Here is a 17,285-nt window from a genome sequence, read left to right on the forward strand (position 1 = left end):
CAAAATATTTACATAATAAGTGCTGACCCCACCTGCTGGCCCCATTGACATTGTTTTATTCCCACCTTCATCAATTCCTGAGAAAAAATAATTGCTCAGTGAAGGTCTCCTATCTTATGACAGACATGCCTAAAACACTATTCACTCTTTTTTTTCCTTTGCCAGGGCTGAGATTGAGCACCTCTGTCTGTCCTAAAAAGAAAGGAAAATTGTTTGCTGGGCCTGACACTGCTTCTAATTAAAGTCATTGTTGCCTTGAGGTATGAATAGAAAGCCACTTCACCTCACCATCTGAGATAACAGTGGTCTGGGGCCTAACAATTGTTAGCAGCCATGTGATCTATAGGGTTTATATTGTCTGTGGCAAGGTGAATGAGGGGCCTTCGTTTGAGGCACATTGAATTTGTGTTCTTTTGTCAGCCATAGAAAAAAGGAGAGATTGAGTTTGTGTTGCTGGGGGAAGGTTATTGGCGTGCCACAATAAAAAGCTGGCGAATTGTGTTCCTCCCAAGGACGTGTCTTCAAACGGCATGCGAGACAGAAAGAATAGGTTGAGGGACATGCTGCATTTATGGCCGTTTCATTATTATTATTTCTTTGCCGTTCCATCTCTCCTTCTATCTATTCTCCAAAACACCATGGAATTGAGGCCCTAGGAACAGATGTGCGCAAAATAATACTCTGGTGGAACAACAGCTGCCCCCCTGGCCCAATGAGAGGCCTCCTACACAGCCACCAGGAGGTCGGGCGGCTGTTTGTGGAACCGTATGATTCCCGGTTCAATCCCCAGCTCTTCCTGCATGGCTTCGTGCCGAGGTGTCCTAATGCCGAATTTATGCGCTTTATATGTTTGCGATGGTGTTAAGCGTAAAAAATACCAGATCTATAAGCTTCTGCAATGCGTTGTGGAGCATATAGGCCGGCTAAATCCAGTGTATCCAGTATATCCAGTATGTATCCAGTACATCATCATGGCAAAGAAGTATACACCGGGCTTGACTGCTCTCAATGGTGGTGGTACCTTGCAATGCTTGCATGCATGGTTTGTTCTGCTGTCGGTGTGTGAATTAAGCAATATTACACTCGAGGATGTACGTTAACGTCATTAATGGCACGCCTGCGTTGCTGCAGGAACAAGCCGAGTTCCGTAGGTACTACGACCGAAAATGTCCTGTGTAAACACCTAGCTTAGCTAGTAGCCACTGCCTGCGGAGACGCCCGGCACGTGCGTGCGTGCATGCGTGCGTGCGTGCATGCGTGCGTGTGTGCAGTAGGTCTGTATGTCTATCTGTCTCTATGTCCGAGTATGACCTGGTGATCTTTGACCACGAGGACCTTTGACCCCTGTCTGAGTAGGACCTATTGACTGTTGCGCTAACAAACGGCAGCTAACGATATGATTCGGATCAAAACATGGATTAAAGAATGTAAACCCTGGAAAACGTAGGCTACCGTTCTGGCAGGCTAGACGATTAATGTAATCCTACGGTTACTACGGTTCTGGCGGGCTTCGTGTTAAGTCAACAACTGTGCTTGGCTCCAGGGCACCACACACACTATAACACAGTTTTATAACACACAGTCACTATGTTCTATAACACACAGTCACTATGTTCTATAACACACAGTCACTATGTTCTATAACACACAGTCACTATGTTCTATAACACACAGTCACTATGTTCTATAACACACAGTCACTATGTTCTATAACACACAGTCACTATGTTCTATAACACACAGTCACTATGTTCTATAACACACAGTCACTATGTTCTATAACACACAGTCACTATGTTCTATAACACACAGTCACTATGTTCTATAACACACAGTCACTATGTTCTATAACACACAGTAACTATAACAATAAAAGTATAGTTCCACCACTCAGTTCGCACAGGTGTGATTTTTGTAATGTTTTGATTAGGTGTGTGGTGATGCTCGTTTGAAGCACGGGTAGAGAGTTATTTCAACCAATCAAATTGTTTCCTCAAAACTACCTGTGGTATAATATGAGTTGGTGAACGAGTAACGCACATGGTAACGCTTTAGAATTAAGGCGCTATAGAAATGCAGACCATTTATGAACAACACCAAAAACTCTTGTCAGACAGTGTCTCTTCAGCACTTCTCAAGCAGGAAGCCTGCTGTGTGCTGTGTTTGTTACACTGTCGCCTGAATGCCCCAGAGGACGTCAGCCAGCCAGCCAGCCAGCGCTGCTTAAGACATGCCGTGGTGACAAGTGCGTTCCTCTTTCTCCCCGTATTTTTAATTTGAACAGAAATGCCTTTCAAGGTCTTTAAGTGTTGCCATTCTCAGTGATTAATTATTCATGGTCTATCTGTGGTAATTTTTGTCACAGATTTCAACTAAGCCTTTTGCTGAATTATGGATGGCCTGCTCCACACCCTTAAAGCCCCCCCACCCCGCCTGTCATCCAAGGAAGCACTCATTTCAGACTGGTTGTATAAATCCGAACTGAAGACGAACCACCGAGTATACAGTCTCCACAACCCCTCAACCCGGCCCAACACCCATGCCTCCCCCCATCGACAGGACAGGGATATTTCAGCGGTGTCTTGCGACGGGGTCGGCTGCTTATTCCGCGGCCTCTGCCCAGTGCTCTCCCTCACCGCCAGGCCTCTCTCTCCACACCCATCTCGTCCCCCAGCCCATCGTGGCACCCTCATTAATCACAGGACCCATAAAGAAAGACTTGATAGAGTGAGGGGAGACCACAGCCGTTCAATAAATCCCTCTGATTACCCATGCCTCCAAGGTGTGGAGTGCGTGCATGTGGACGCTGGCGATGGATGGCTGGGTGTAGGCGTGGGCGGGTGTGTGTGTGTGTGTGTGTGTGTGTGTGTGTGTGTGTGTGTGTGTGTGTGTGTGTGTGTGTGTGTGTGTGTGTGTGTGTGTGTGGTTGTGTGTGTGTGTGGACATTGGTGTGTGTGTGTACATCTGTGTTTATATACTGTAGGGTAACACTGGAACATGTACTGTAGTTCCATGTACAGCATCTTAAAATGCCATCAATTACCGCTTGTGTACACGACACGTGTCAACCCCAAGGACTCGAACCCTCTCGATTGTACTTGTTGCCTGGATGAAATGCCCAATGCACTCTCCCCTCCCCCCCCCCCCTTTCAACTGGCCCGCCCATGCACACACGCATGTATGCAGACTGCACGCATGCACACACGCAAGTACATATTTTAGGAATACAATGTTTGCATTTTTAACGTGAAAGTCAAAAGTATCTGATCTACAAGATGACAACTTGCTGTAACGCGTTGTACATTGGTTCTTTTTGGTGCGTGACAGCGGTGCGCAACTATCTATAAACCAGGCAGAACTCTAAGCCCAACCCCTAAGCCTCTAAATGTCTAATCTTAACTCTAACCCCAACCTGAATCCTTATAGCTAATTGTAATTCTAACTCTAAACATATTCTTTCAAACCATAAAACAAGCATTTGTTTCCATTTCTCAAATTCTACTCTGCTGTACTTGTGGGGACTTTTTTTCCTTCCCCCCACACAAGTATAGTAATAGTATAGTAAACAAGTATCAACAAACACACACCACATGCACACAAGCCCACCACATGCTCTCTCTGGCTTCTCTCTCTTCAACCGCGTGCCCCTCCCTCCGCCCTCCTTATCTCCAGAGAGTGGCACTCTAGGAGGCCAACAGAGCTTTGATTGTCGGTTATCAAAAGCTATCATTACGGCACGCCTCGGCGTGCGATATGAAAATGATTTCCAGAAGTGTGGAAGCCCATGTCATTACCTCAATGGCCCCACTGCTATCAACCAAATATGATAGAGAGAGGCAAACAAAATGGGCTTCCCTCCCAGCCCTGCTCTCAGCTTAATTTATACTCAGCTGCACAGCGCCATCGCACAGCAACATTAGGCGATCTACAAGCTCATAACGCATCCCAGCGCGACGCATTGTGAGCTTGCAGATCATCCTTTTTCACCGCAAGACACCTCTTCTCTATGCATAACTCAAGCTTCAGCCTCAGCCTCCCTGCAAGTATGAAAAAAATAAAAGAACAAATGAAAAAAACAAAACGAAAAACACACACTGCGCAATAGAGAGATACTTTCAGTGACAGCGATATCAGGCCCCGACTACCTGAGAATGGAACACTTTAACATGAAAACAGCCCCCATCTAATCTGGGCCGCTGTCAGGTTGTTTACAGTGCTGACTGGCGGGGAAAGTGAGACGAGGCGAGTACTGTCTGTGACGATGGGCCGCCATTCGCAGTTCCCCAGCCTAGACCCTCTGACAGGCTCTGTTAAAGGCATTGTTCTCCTTCTACTGTACGTAGCTCAATCTCCTCAACACCTCCCTACTAGCATTCCCCCCCCCCCCCCCCCCCCCCAAACCTTGAGTGTTGTTTTCAGCCTGATTACATGCTGTTGGCACTGATGAACGACAGCCAGTTGACAGGGTTTCTAATTATTGAGGAAGTAGTCCCTCCCTCCCGAAGCCGCCATATACAGCAGGCTGAGCGGGGGAATGGGATACGTGGAAAAGAATGCGACTGAGCACCAACCATGTTTTTGCCTGCTCTTAACCACTATTTTACCTCAAAATCGAGTTCTCTAAATCAAGTTCTCTATTGTGACCTTGTGACGATTTTCGCCGCATGTCGCACGATGAATTATACAGGGCTTAAGTGGTTAATTAATGAGGATGTGAGATAGATCACAGCAAAAGCACGACGCACAGCATAGCACGACGCGGTATGGCGTGGCAAGCTTGGAGTAGATCAGATCTGAAGAATGTTGCAGCTTGGTGAGATGCTCAGCCTTTTGACACAGACATAAAGAACGCACACGTGTCATTTAACCCCGGCAGCCACACACACAAATAGTACCCTGCAATGGAAAACGCACGCACGCACGCACACACCAGGCACACACTTGTCTCCCAGTAAAGTGGCTCTGCTCTGGACATGCCCAATTTGTCTCCTTTCATCCAGGACTAATGTCTTTCTCTACCCGAGGGCTGAGTGCACCAATTCAAGTCTCCCTCTTGGACAGCGAGGCTGAAGCACGGGGTTATTTGTCCCTCTCTCCAACGTGTTTTGTGCTAATCACATTATCAATGTGGATTGCAAAAGGTTGAAAGTGTGTGTGTGTGTGTGTGTGTGTGTGTGTGTGTGTGTGTGTGTGTGTGTGTGTGTGTGTGTGTGTGTGTGTGTGTGTGTGTGTGTGTGTGTGTGTGTGTGTGTGTGTGTGTGTGTGTGTGTGTTTGGGGTTAGGGGTGGGGTGGGGTGGGGGGGAGACTTTGGGCATCTGAATTAACAAGGGGAGATAATGCGCTGATAATTTCAAAAACATTATTTAAATGTCAAGCTGTAATGATAAAAACCCACTAATAGTTCTATGTAAATGTCAAACTCAAATTATTCAATTACACTTGCAGAGAGCGCGGGAGCAGGTGATAATGTGTCTGGAATACCAATCTAGCTCTCGCTGGAAGCCTGGCCGGTCCGTGTGCCCTGGCATAAGATAGAGCTCACTCATTTGCTGCTTCGAGGGAAGCTTTCATAATCATTATTATAACTCCATTCCACTAGAGCTATCTGCCAAACAGAGGGTTTGGGGTATTGGAGTCATATTTCCCAGTACTTTCACCCCGGTCGGTGTAGACTTTGGCGTTTGATAGCTTGTGAGCGGCGTAAAAAAATGGTATGGATTTGCAGCAGATAGCCTTGTTGTGATTTGTGCCCGCGCTTATGATACAGTCAATAAAACTAACCTTGCGCTCGCAGTGGGCTGGGCGTAATAGGCCCACCTCATCAGCTGTCACTCACAGGCCTGTGGGTCCTATTTAAATTGCCGCGTGCATCGCTACACACACACGCGTGTGCACGTGCGCGCGCACACACACATACGCACACGCACACACGTGCGCCTGCCCCCCGCCACATGTGAAAGGATTTATAGGAGATATCGCCCCTTCAGTGCAGCCCGTTCGTTTCACATTAAGTGGAGAGGACTGTGTGTGTGTAGCCTACATGCGTGTGTGGGCGCGGTGTGTGCGCGTGTGTGTGTGTGTGCGCGGGCGGGTGTGCGTGTCTGTGTGTGTGTGTATATGGTGTGTATTTCGTCCTTTTCTCTTGGAGGTCAACCTTGACCCCCTCTGCCAGGCGGTGGAACGCGTGAAGGGAAGGCACCTTGCTGTTGATGCAAAACGATGATGTCATCCTGAGTCACGGCGGTCGATCGGGGCGTCCGACCGTCCACCACAGATTCCTCTCGCCATTTCTAGTGCCTCTCCCTCGGTGGTGGAAAGAGTACCACAAATATAGCAATACCGCAGTATTCACAATGTTGACTTGAGTAAAAGTACAAAGGTATTGGCATCAAAATATGAGGACCAAAAGTAAAAGTACTCTTTCAAAAATAGCTGATCTACAAGTTCACAACGCGTTGATGCATTGTGAACTTGTACTGTAGATTGGCTATTTTGTTTGTATAAAAGAATTGACACGCTCAAGTAAAGTAAACTTACCTCAAGATTGTGCTTAAGTACAGTACTTACATTCTACCACCAGTCGTGTAAAGTAACCAAGTACATTTACTCAAGTACTATACTTGAGTACAAGGTATTTTTACTTTCTTCAGTATTTCCAATTTTCAATACTTTTGCTTCTATTCCATTACATCTCAGAGGCAAATATTATACTTTTTACTCTTATTATTTGACAGCTTTAGTTACTATATTCTCACAAAACAATGAACATACCGGTACATTAACCACTTAAGCCCTATATATACTTTAGCCATTTGAAAATAGCCGATCCACAAAGTGTCATTGTGCTATTTTCAAATGATTTGTTTACATTTAAAATTTTAAACTTGTGAGATGGGACATTCTGCACAATGAATACTTTCACTCTATACTTAAAGTATATTTTGATGCTAATAGTGTTACTCAAGTCAAACTCAAATTTTGATATTCCGGTCTTTTATGTTGTGTGGTATTGATACTTTTACTAAATAAAAAAAGTGAGTACTTCTTCCATCACTGACCTGCACTGGGTACGGTATGGGATGGCGGTGGATCGGGCGTCCGACCTCCGCCACAGACTCTTTTAGTGTCTCTCTCCCTCCCTCCCTCCCTCTCAGACAGCTGGTGTTCCCGCCGTAGGCGAGCCAGTGGGGAACGCAGACAATTAGCCTTTTCTCAATTAAGCTCAAGGGAGAGAATGTGGAATTGTCATGAGGGCTGTTTACCAAATGGCCACTTCTCTTTTAGTGTCCGTAATGTCTAGCGCTTCTTTATGCTCGTAGTCCTGACGATGTTTGTTCAAGTGTGACATCGTCACTGTCGGGCAGAAAGCCGTTTCGTCAATCGTCAGAAATGAATGCCCTATTTTATACTATGATATAAGATCATATACAGTTCCTTGTATATGATCTTATATATATATTTGCAATTGCACTTAGGTTATCTGGTTATGATTTCTGTATATTTGCTTTTCCCTTTACTTATTTTTGTTTTCTCTTTGGTTCCAATAGGACTTGGGGAGCAGAGCATCATGATGATGATTATGATGATCAGGCAAATTGGCGGGCACTTGTGCCCGGGTGCCAACGCCCTTTCAAAGTGCCCCCAGTCCTATCCCACTTCATTTCACCATGCTCCACCATGCTCCTTATTCAACATTGCTGTTAATACATGCAACACACTCCCTGCACCTTGTGTTGTGTTCCTTGGCACCCCTAGGTCAGGATCATAACACAGTGTTCTGCAAAATCAGGAGGAATACTGTAGGTGACCTGCAAGCTCACAATGTATCATGATGTGATGCATTGTGAGCTTTTTAGATCTGCTATTTTATCTATTTTCAAACAACATTTGAAACATTTTGGATATTTTTGACAATCTTCACCTATAATTACTTGGAGAATAGGGACGTCAGGTTGAAGCTGGTTAAGTGTGTCTGTGGCTTACTATACGCCCAGGGTTATTTAATCCATTAAATCAGAGTGTCCAGCGATTTATAGCAGCGGAGCACATTTAGCGACGGACCGGATGCTATCCAGGATGTGGCTGAATTAGCTTGATGTAACCAAAACACTCTCGATGCGATCGACAACAACGGGAGGTATGATTAATTCTAACGCGACTAGCGACGGGACCGCGATGAGCCGTCTAACACATAATCTTTTCTTAGAATTGGACGGAATGATTTAGATCAAAAGTTATTCACGTTTTAAGATTTTCGGTCTCGTCGGCTAAAATGGGGTGGAACATTTTCGATGACGTCCCACCGGAAAATAACATTGAATGTTGGGCAAAAGACGCTCCCAGCCTGTGGAGCGATGCGATCGGTTTTAATCAATAATCTCCGTCCTTTTTTATCAATCTCCGTCCTGAGCGCTGGGCGTTACTAATTGATTGAACGGAGAACTCAGGGTGTTTAGAGCAGCTGGTGATTAAATACAGTAATAACTACATTGGATCCATTGGGACACAGGTTATTTTCTTTGCCCATTCCCTGAAAAGTAATAGTTTTGCACATACAAGGTTTACTACCCGACAGCGATGGTGTGCTTTCCATATGTCAGCACATCACAAAAAAATAAAACCACAGTATATTGCTGTCGTAATTCACATCTGACTAGATCATTGGCTCGCCTCATTTCATTTTTTCCCCCTTCCATCTTTATATGGTATGGACTATTTCTCTCAACAATTACATTTTCCACTAGAGAAACGCGCGTGCTTCTCGGCGTCTCCCACATTGGCCGTGGCCAGAGAATACGGGTGGACATTATCTCTCTCTGCGTTCTGCAGAGACGAGTGTGACATTCCCCTTGAACGCCCCAGAAATGAGACTTCCTCCTCCCAGCCGCTTGTGCGAGTCTGCTGGAAATTCACAGTTTGGTGCATTTGTCACTTTGAGAGCATCTGGTTTAATTTGATTTCTGTGCCTGGCCACCCTACAATTCTATGTGCTTTTAGTGTAACCATTGCTTACTGAGTGCGGCCAAAAGATAGTTCCGCAAATAATGGGGTTTAGGCTTCTATTTTCTGGATGGCTTTCCCAAAGCGCGAGTGACTTGAAGAGGTCTAGTATTTTCCCTCCATCTTCCTCCCCCTGTTTTAGTGTTGTGTTTTTAGTGGGGCTACTGACAGAGTTGTTTAAATGGAGAAGCCTTTTTGTGTGAATTGTTCGATCAGTCAGGATAGCTTGCTGGCTGAGTGCCTTTATTCCTTTTGTCACTGTCTGAGAATCCAGACACAGCAGTCCACGGAGATAAAGATGCAGTCCGTAACTTTCTTTAGTAAATAAAACATTTTGTACAATCTCTATGGTTTGACTATGTTAAAGGAGCATTCAGTGATTTCACTTCATTCAAATATCACTTTTTTTTCCTTTTTTTTTTGGATAATCCTCCCTACCATAGAGTGTGCTGACCATATAAGGAGTTCCTCCCTGTCCCCAGTGAGCCCCTGGGGTCAAAAAACCCTAGTTTCAGTTTTGGTGGCGGGTGGCAAAGCCTTCATCCAATCAGGATGAGAGGGGCCTTCCTCCAATCATGATCGAGTGGGGGCACATGCTGTTGGCCTGTTGCACTTCCCCCCACTGTAGAGCGTGTGCATGTGCACATTTTGTTACCGGGGCGGACCGGGTGGTTGTCCAAATCACCCAAATCACTGAATGCTCCTTTAATAATACATTATAATGAACACAACAGCGATGGTTGTAGTTGGTCTACCTGCTCTTCTGTTGAGAAATGCATACCTGAGGTCGGTTAGGAACAGTACTGGTTGACCAAGAGATATTGCATGAGACTCAAAATGCAATATGTCCTCTGTCTAAATGGGCTTTCTGTATTAGATCAGCAGTAGAAATTGTGGCTCTCCTGTGGGATGACGGTGCCATGCCATTGGTCCAACAGCACGCATTATAACTAAGCCTTACATTAACCCTAACCTAACCTCACACTAAGCCAACATTTTTCGGACTATTGAGACATCAAAATAATGACAGACTAATTGGCAGCCTCGAGGTGTACACAGGTTGGAATCCTGTGTAGGACATGAACATTACAGATGAATTACTCTTTAGTTAAGCGAACACTCTTCTTCATTCTTCTGAAGGTATAAAGATTGTGCATTATGTTTGAGAAACCCCAACAATGAAAACCAATTTCTACTTTTAGTCTAGTAGAATTACACTAGTCAGATTCACTTTGTTCTCTGAACTTTCAGAAATGGCACTCACATTTTAAGGCTGTTGTGTGCGCGTGCGTGTGTGCAGGTGCGTGTGTGCGTGCATGTTATTTCTAAGTAGTACGTTGGCTCAAGGAAAATTGCAGACATTTTTTTAAATCATTGTTATTGACTGAAAGCTGAAGGCTGTCTAAACTACTTGTACAAGGATTTCTTTTCATTGCATCTGCTTTTTTAGTTCCTCAAGTTAGACCCGCTGTACTCATATACTGGTACTTTTAAATCTGCAATTGGAAACTCATTTATAATAAATAATACATTATTTTAACCAATCTGTATGGTAGAGTATGTTAAAACAAAGTGTAACTTGCATATCTGCAGTGGTTCAAGGTGGTCTCACTACTCAAATTTAACAAATGTATACCCTAATGCAGAGATGGAAAGTACTACTGTACTTAAATACAATTTTGAGGTCTTTGTACTTTACTTGAGAATTTCCAATTTCCAATACTTAATTAACCCTGCAAGACCCGGATTTATTTCTACTTGCAAAAAAAAGATTTCAACCTTACTACTACTTGTACTACTAGGACTTTGTAGAGAGAATTATGTTAATAAATAATAATAATAAATTAATAATTTACATTTGGGGGATATCTTTCACAATAATAAATGTACATGTTCTAGACATTCTAATGATCACAAAAATATATATATTACAGGCATTTTACTTACTTTTATCAGGGTTAAAGGTTAAAGGTTAAAAAACATTGCACCCCCCACAGAGGCAGAAAGTTTCTGCCTCTGTGGGGGGTATTTATATGCAAATATCATGACCAATGGCATTGCAAGACTAAACAATGAACATCAATGATGATGTTTAGATGTTTAGATTTTAATTAAGTAATTCATTAAAATTAAAATGATGCAATAGTACAACCGTGGGTCCAAATCCAAATATTGTACCTTTACCACTACACTTGAAAACTTTAGTATTTTTTCCACCACTACCCTAATGCCAGGTATGACACCTGCTGGCTGTAGTACTGTCTGAAGCTCATTATGTGCAATATCTCCCATGCCAACGTGGGGATTGCCTCAGCTAATTGATTGATAGTTATTATTATTATTTTTAAAGATGTTTTTTTGTGGCTTTCGCCTTTATTTTATATTTTTTACGGAGGGATAGACAGTAGGCTGACAGGAAATGGGGAGAGATATGGGGGGGGGGGGGGGGGGGGGGGGGGTCGGGATCAGGAGTTGAACCCGCGGCACACTGCCAGACTGCATTACCAGCCAAGGTGCCTGGACTGCTGAGCCACGGCTCAGGCCATTGATTGATAGTTATGAACCAAATGGACCCTTATACAGGTCTGTAACTCAGAGTCTGTGGCCTAACGCATATACAGCACTGGTGGTCCTTGAAATTAAAACTTTGCCGCAGATGTCCGAGACATCCACTGGCCTCTCACGCGTGTTCGGATCTCGGGTTATTTAGACATAAAAAATAAACACTAATTTCTACCTTTAGTCAGTCACTCTGGGAAATTTCACCCCACATTTCAAGGCAGCACTGTTATTTATTTTATTTATTTTATTTTCTTTGTTCGTTTCCGACGTTCTGTGCGTGGTTCAATGTTGTGGCTTTCCTGCTGTCCAGCTACATTTCATGAGCTTTCATTAGTCAGGTTTCACCTGACAATCATTATTGACTAGAGTCTAGACACATTTTACAAGGATTTCTTTTTGAGTAGAGTCTAGACTTCACAAGGATTTATCCATGAATTTCTTAGTTCCTTAAATTGGATCTAGTCACACAAGTACTTTTAAACCTGGAACTTATTGTAATGAATATAACAATCACACCCGTGTGAAGTGAGGCGCGCTCTTATCATCGTACATCATCATGACGTAAAATAGACACTATGCCTATTTGCTCAGACACTATGAAGTAAATTCTCCATTCATTGTCAATGGGAATTTAATGTTTGTGTAGGACGGAAATCTACACTTAGCTGAAGTGTACACAATATAGCCCCTCAAAAATGTTGTTTTAACCAATCTGGATGTACATTTTTTAAGTGTGGTTGCTGAGTACAGTATGATGATGATGTGTATGATGATGATGCATTGAACCGCATGACGTCACAAGGGACGGAATAATAATAAAATATAAAAGTAAAACCTCTAGAAATAAAGTTGGGCCATGTGGTTACCCTGTTAGGCAACCACACTAACTAGTAGTAGAATAGCATGCAGTGGTTGGAGGTGGTCTGCCTGAGACATGTACGGTAGATCGGCTATTTTCACAATATTTATCTGTGGAACCGAGTCAAATTAAATGCCTCAACACCTACTGTATATCAGTCTACAAGTGCTTATCAGGGTGGGGGGCCGGGACCCCAGTTCAAATATGATTATTTTGGGGGGTCGCAGCCTCAAAAGGTTGAGAACCACTGGGTTAGGTATGAACAGTATGGACGTTCATACCGTGTACATGTCTCCCCTGGACAAGCGGTACTTGCCTCCAGACTGAGCGGTAGATGTTTGGTTTCTCACGTGGGAGAAGGGGGTGTTCGGATCTCTGGTAGGACGTGCAACTTAAAGATTGCAGCTTTAATGCATGGAATTGAATCAGCGGCTTCCTGCTAATGGCAGTGGGGGAGAAGGTGAAGACGCGTTTCGGCTCTCTGTCGAGGCCCTGGGTGCATACTGTACATCACAGAACGTGGCGCCATCTGTCTTCAGTGGGGTACGGCGGCTTCACCCCCCACACCCACACCCCCCGCGTGCCCCGTGTCTCCTTTGGGCCCTCCTAACACGATTTCATCGGCTCTATTAAAGCACAGGAGAGATCACATCCGTCATTCCTCCTTGTGAAATATCACACGGTATTCCATCTTTCATTCAACAAGCAAGGCAGCCTCTCTTTCTTCCTTTTCTCTCCTCGGCTCGGCTTCTCTGTCTCTCTCTCCTTTCTCATCGTCTCGCTTGTTCGGGCTTGTGTTCGTGTCATGTGTCGTGACCCAATTTCCCCGCGAAAGCCACTGAATTTCTCCTGTCACCTCGGCGTCGCACAGAATTCTATATGTGACCGAGGGAACCGAACCAAAGCCTGCTTTATGCAGAGAGATCTCGCCCATATTTTTGGGGTTTTCTGATAGTTTATCTTGAAATAACCCCTACTACACTTCTCTGGGTTGATTTAAAGCTGTAGTCCCTACCACGTCTACCACTCAGCCCGGGCAAATATTCCGCTGATTGAGCTTCAGGCATTACTACTTGTCCACGAGTACTGTAGGTGTCCTACCTCAGAGTATAGGGAGACCACCTGACCTCCCAACCACTGCAGATCTTTATTAACATGCTCTAACGTTGCAGATTGATTACAAATTGTTATTGTTTTATTCATTCAAATGTAATTCAAAGTTCTTTTGAAAGTGTGCAAATGTGTATGTACTGTATACTTCCACAGAAGAAAATATGGACAAAAAAACATCTTCCAGAAGTAAACCTGTTGTAGGGACCACATTTTCTTTTCATTCTCTTTCTTTATCAAAAGGTATGCCTATTGTAGTTCCGACACCACATGCAAAGGTTGCCACAGTTACCTTGTTTGTTACTTTGTTCTTTGCCAGACAGCAGTGTTGTTTGTAGATTCTTCTGCCGCTGGTTTGTTTATCGTGTCTGTCTGCTTGTTTGGGATGTTGAAGGAAATGAACAGCCATGCCAGAACGGAGGCAGGGTCGGAGGGTGTGGGGTGATGGGAGGGGGGTCTGTCTCTCCCAACCTCCTCCCTGCACCTCCAGAATGTTAAACATGGCGCCCATGGCTGCCTCCGAATTGCTGGACGGTGTCTCCCGGGTAACAGGGAAATTGAGCCCTGGCTGTTCCTAATAGGTGGTAAAGTGTTAGGTTCCAGAGAAATGGACTGCAAATTTAACCTGGAATGGAAATTGATCCCATTACCTTGTGCTCTGGCTGCTCTCTCTCCCGCAGGAACCTTGGAGAGAGAGAGGGGGAGAGAGAGAGAGAGAGAGAGATGATGGGAAACAGAAAAAATGATGATAACTTGGGATCAGAGAGGAGATGGAGATTGAGGAACAGAGAAAAGACAAGAAATAGCAAGGGAACAAAGAGCCAGGAAGTGTCGAAATAGAGGAGGAAAAAAGAATACCGGTTGATGTGAATAGAGCAGGAAATAGAAGGGTTGAGCCGAGCCAAGGAATAAATGGAAAGAGGAGAGAGAGAGAGAGAGAGAGAGAGAGAGAGAGAGAGAGAGAGAGAGAGAGAGAGAGAGAGAGAGAGAGAGAGAGAGAGAGAGAGAGAGAGAGAGGGAAAGGTGAGAGGGAAAGGTGAGAGAGTGAGATGGAAAAATGGAAACAGGAAAAGAGATTCAGAGACAGACAGACAGACAGACAGACAGACAGACAGACAGACAGACTCTGTATCAGTGTGGAGCTAATAGCTGGCTGCTGCTGGTCCAGATGGAAAAAAGGGAGAGAGAGGGGAGAAAAAAAAGTGGAGGCATACGGAGAAATAGAAGATGGAAGCAGCGTGCTCTGAAGGGATGATATGGCTTCTAGCGCCGCACCTCCACCGCCTGCGCCTGCGGGTCGCATCGTGTCAGCCTGTGAAGGCCGGGTTAGCTATGGTGATAGGAGGTGGTGAAATGAAATGAAATGAAATCTATATTTACCCAGGGTATCTGGGCTAAGCTCAAGAACTTGTTTCCAGCCAGGCCCTGCTCATAGAACACATTTCATCGTAGTGGTTGATGCCTTGTTCAAGGGCATTTCAGCGGTGGTAATTTTAACGTGTCGGACGGCTGGTTCGAACTGGGAACCTTCCGGTATCTAGACCGCGCCGCTATCCGTTCGGCCACCGCTGCCACATTTTGCTTCAATGTCACACCGGCCCTTGGAAATGCTGCAATATATCACCTGCAAATTTGTTTAAAATATATAAATATTTTAGGCAAAGTGCTTTTCCGGGAACGGACGAATGAAAACGTTTAAAAGTCATGGAAAGGGAGTGCATAAACTTTCAGAAACTTTCAGTTACATTTCTACTTTTTTAATTTGTAACGTGGTCTAGTTCATTGGTTCTCAAAGTGCGGTCCAAGGACCGTGAGGGACGGGTTCCCTTGATGGTGTGCCAAATGGACCCTTACGGGTCTGTAACTCTGAGGGCCCATTTGTACACTCCAGTTATGGGGGTCCTTGAAATGAAAAGGTTTTAGAACGACCTATAGATAAACAGGGAGGTTCACAAACGGCTTTAATAGACAGACATTTCAGTCTGTTATTTGGATTAGCATCAGATCAGGTAAGTTTTGATCTGATTTGATTCTCTGCCTATGTAACATTATCTGGTTAAAATATAAAGTGACTGCCTGTATCCTTTTTGAGCCCCTCCTATATGCCCAGCTTTGTGTGTTTATATGAATCATAGCGATGATTTGGTTGGCTGATCACCCCATAGTGATGATTTGATTGGCTGAGCAAAGTACTGTACATATTGAGGATAAAAAGTGAGGACAGAAAAGTGAAGACGGATAAGTGAGAACTCAAATTGTGATTGGCCGGAATGAGATGATGTATGATGATGTATGATGATAAGAGCACCCCTCACTTCACATGGGCCGTGTGATGATTTATTTATTTATTTGTCAGGGCTGGTATGGCCGACTTTAGCGTCACTCAATTTCTTCAACTGGTTGGCTGTATGGCTACCAAAACATCATAATTCTATATATTGTGCTACTGTAACTGTTTATGAAACACAGAACTAGTGTGTGGGACCTCCTTTCACACTGTTTCACAAATCAAATATTAGGACTTGGCCTAACAACATTCTTTCAGTCAGGAGATTTTATTTTGGCTTTAATCCATGCACACACACCACCCAAGTGGTGTAAAGTAACTAAGTACATTTACTTAAGTACTGTACTGTACTTAAGCACAATATTGAGGTATTTGTACATTAGTTTGTACTACATCTCGGGTCCAAATATTGTACTTTTACTCTTTTCTTTTACTGTAGATTTTGATTATTATTACACAACAATAAGTGGACCATAGTGGTGGCACTTGGGTAGCCTGGCGCGGCCAGACTCATAGCGAGGGTTCACTGATGTTTCCTCCCCGCATATGAGTCTGGACTCGGGCTCATTGACAGAGTGTATGCGGAAGCTGGAGAAATCAGAAAATGACCGGGGCCAATCGGGCCAATCAGTGACTGCGTTTCAACGGCTGTCCGTACAACAGTGAAAAGCAGCCTCTGATTGGTTCATGTGTATATGGTGACGTAACATTCATGCTGCAGGACTTTCAAAACAACAATGGCTGCCCTCAACGCAACAAGTTTAAAAGTTTACACAGAAACGATAAGAACAGCAGTTATTTCAGATATAGACTCTGACATATATCCGACATATCTCGCTCACGTATAAAGTAGAAACTATTAAACAGACCTTGTTGTTTTTAGCGTGGTTGCCGTGGTATGAGGAGCGGACCAGCGCACTGTGTGGTGACGTCAGCTTTTTGTTACGCTGATTGGCTAGATGGATCTGTCTGTCAAGGCAACTACTAACGCCCACTTTTCAAGCTGCCTATGGCCGAAGTCCAGACTCATATGCGGGGAAGAATCTTCAGTGAATCTCCGCTATGAGGCTGGCCAAGCCAGGCTAGCACTTGGGTGCCACGTGATGAGAAGCAATTCCACTATGACGAGCATCCGGTTTTGACGCTAAAGCAATAGCGCTAATGCTAGCGAGTTAAGGCGAGGACCATCCTTGCTCCCGAAAACGCCAATGTTCCAATCACGATCACCGGAAAATCAGAAATGACCTCCGAACATCGCCGATCTGATCAAAACCACGGACAGCGGCGTATAGTATCCGAAAAAATAGCATGGAAAGGCCTGGCTAATACAGAAGCTAATGTGGTTGGCCGTGCAGACGCAGCGCAGACGAGGCCCTAGCAACTAAGGCGAGTATACTCGTCTAGAGAGCACCTCGCGTATTTATTTAATTGGACGAGTATACCCATTCTTAGCATCAAATGTGTTA

The 17,285-nt window shown here is 44.4% G+C and overlaps 1 protein-coding gene across 12 annotated transcripts in view; it reads left to right on the forward strand.

Annotated features, from left to right (window-relative positions):
* Positions 1-17,285, forward strand: part of LOC306912365 (receptor-type tyrosine-protein phosphatase mu) — a 236,320-nt gene that overhangs the window by 100,547 nt on the left and 118,488 nt on the right. The window lies entirely within an intron of this gene.

The sequence above is a fragment of the Electrona antarctica genome, assembly GCF_951216825.1.
Source record: "Electrona antarctica genome assembly, chromosome: 19".
Taxonomy (NCBI): domain Eukaryota; kingdom Metazoa; phylum Chordata; class Actinopteri; order Myctophiformes; family Myctophidae; genus Electrona; species Electrona antarctica.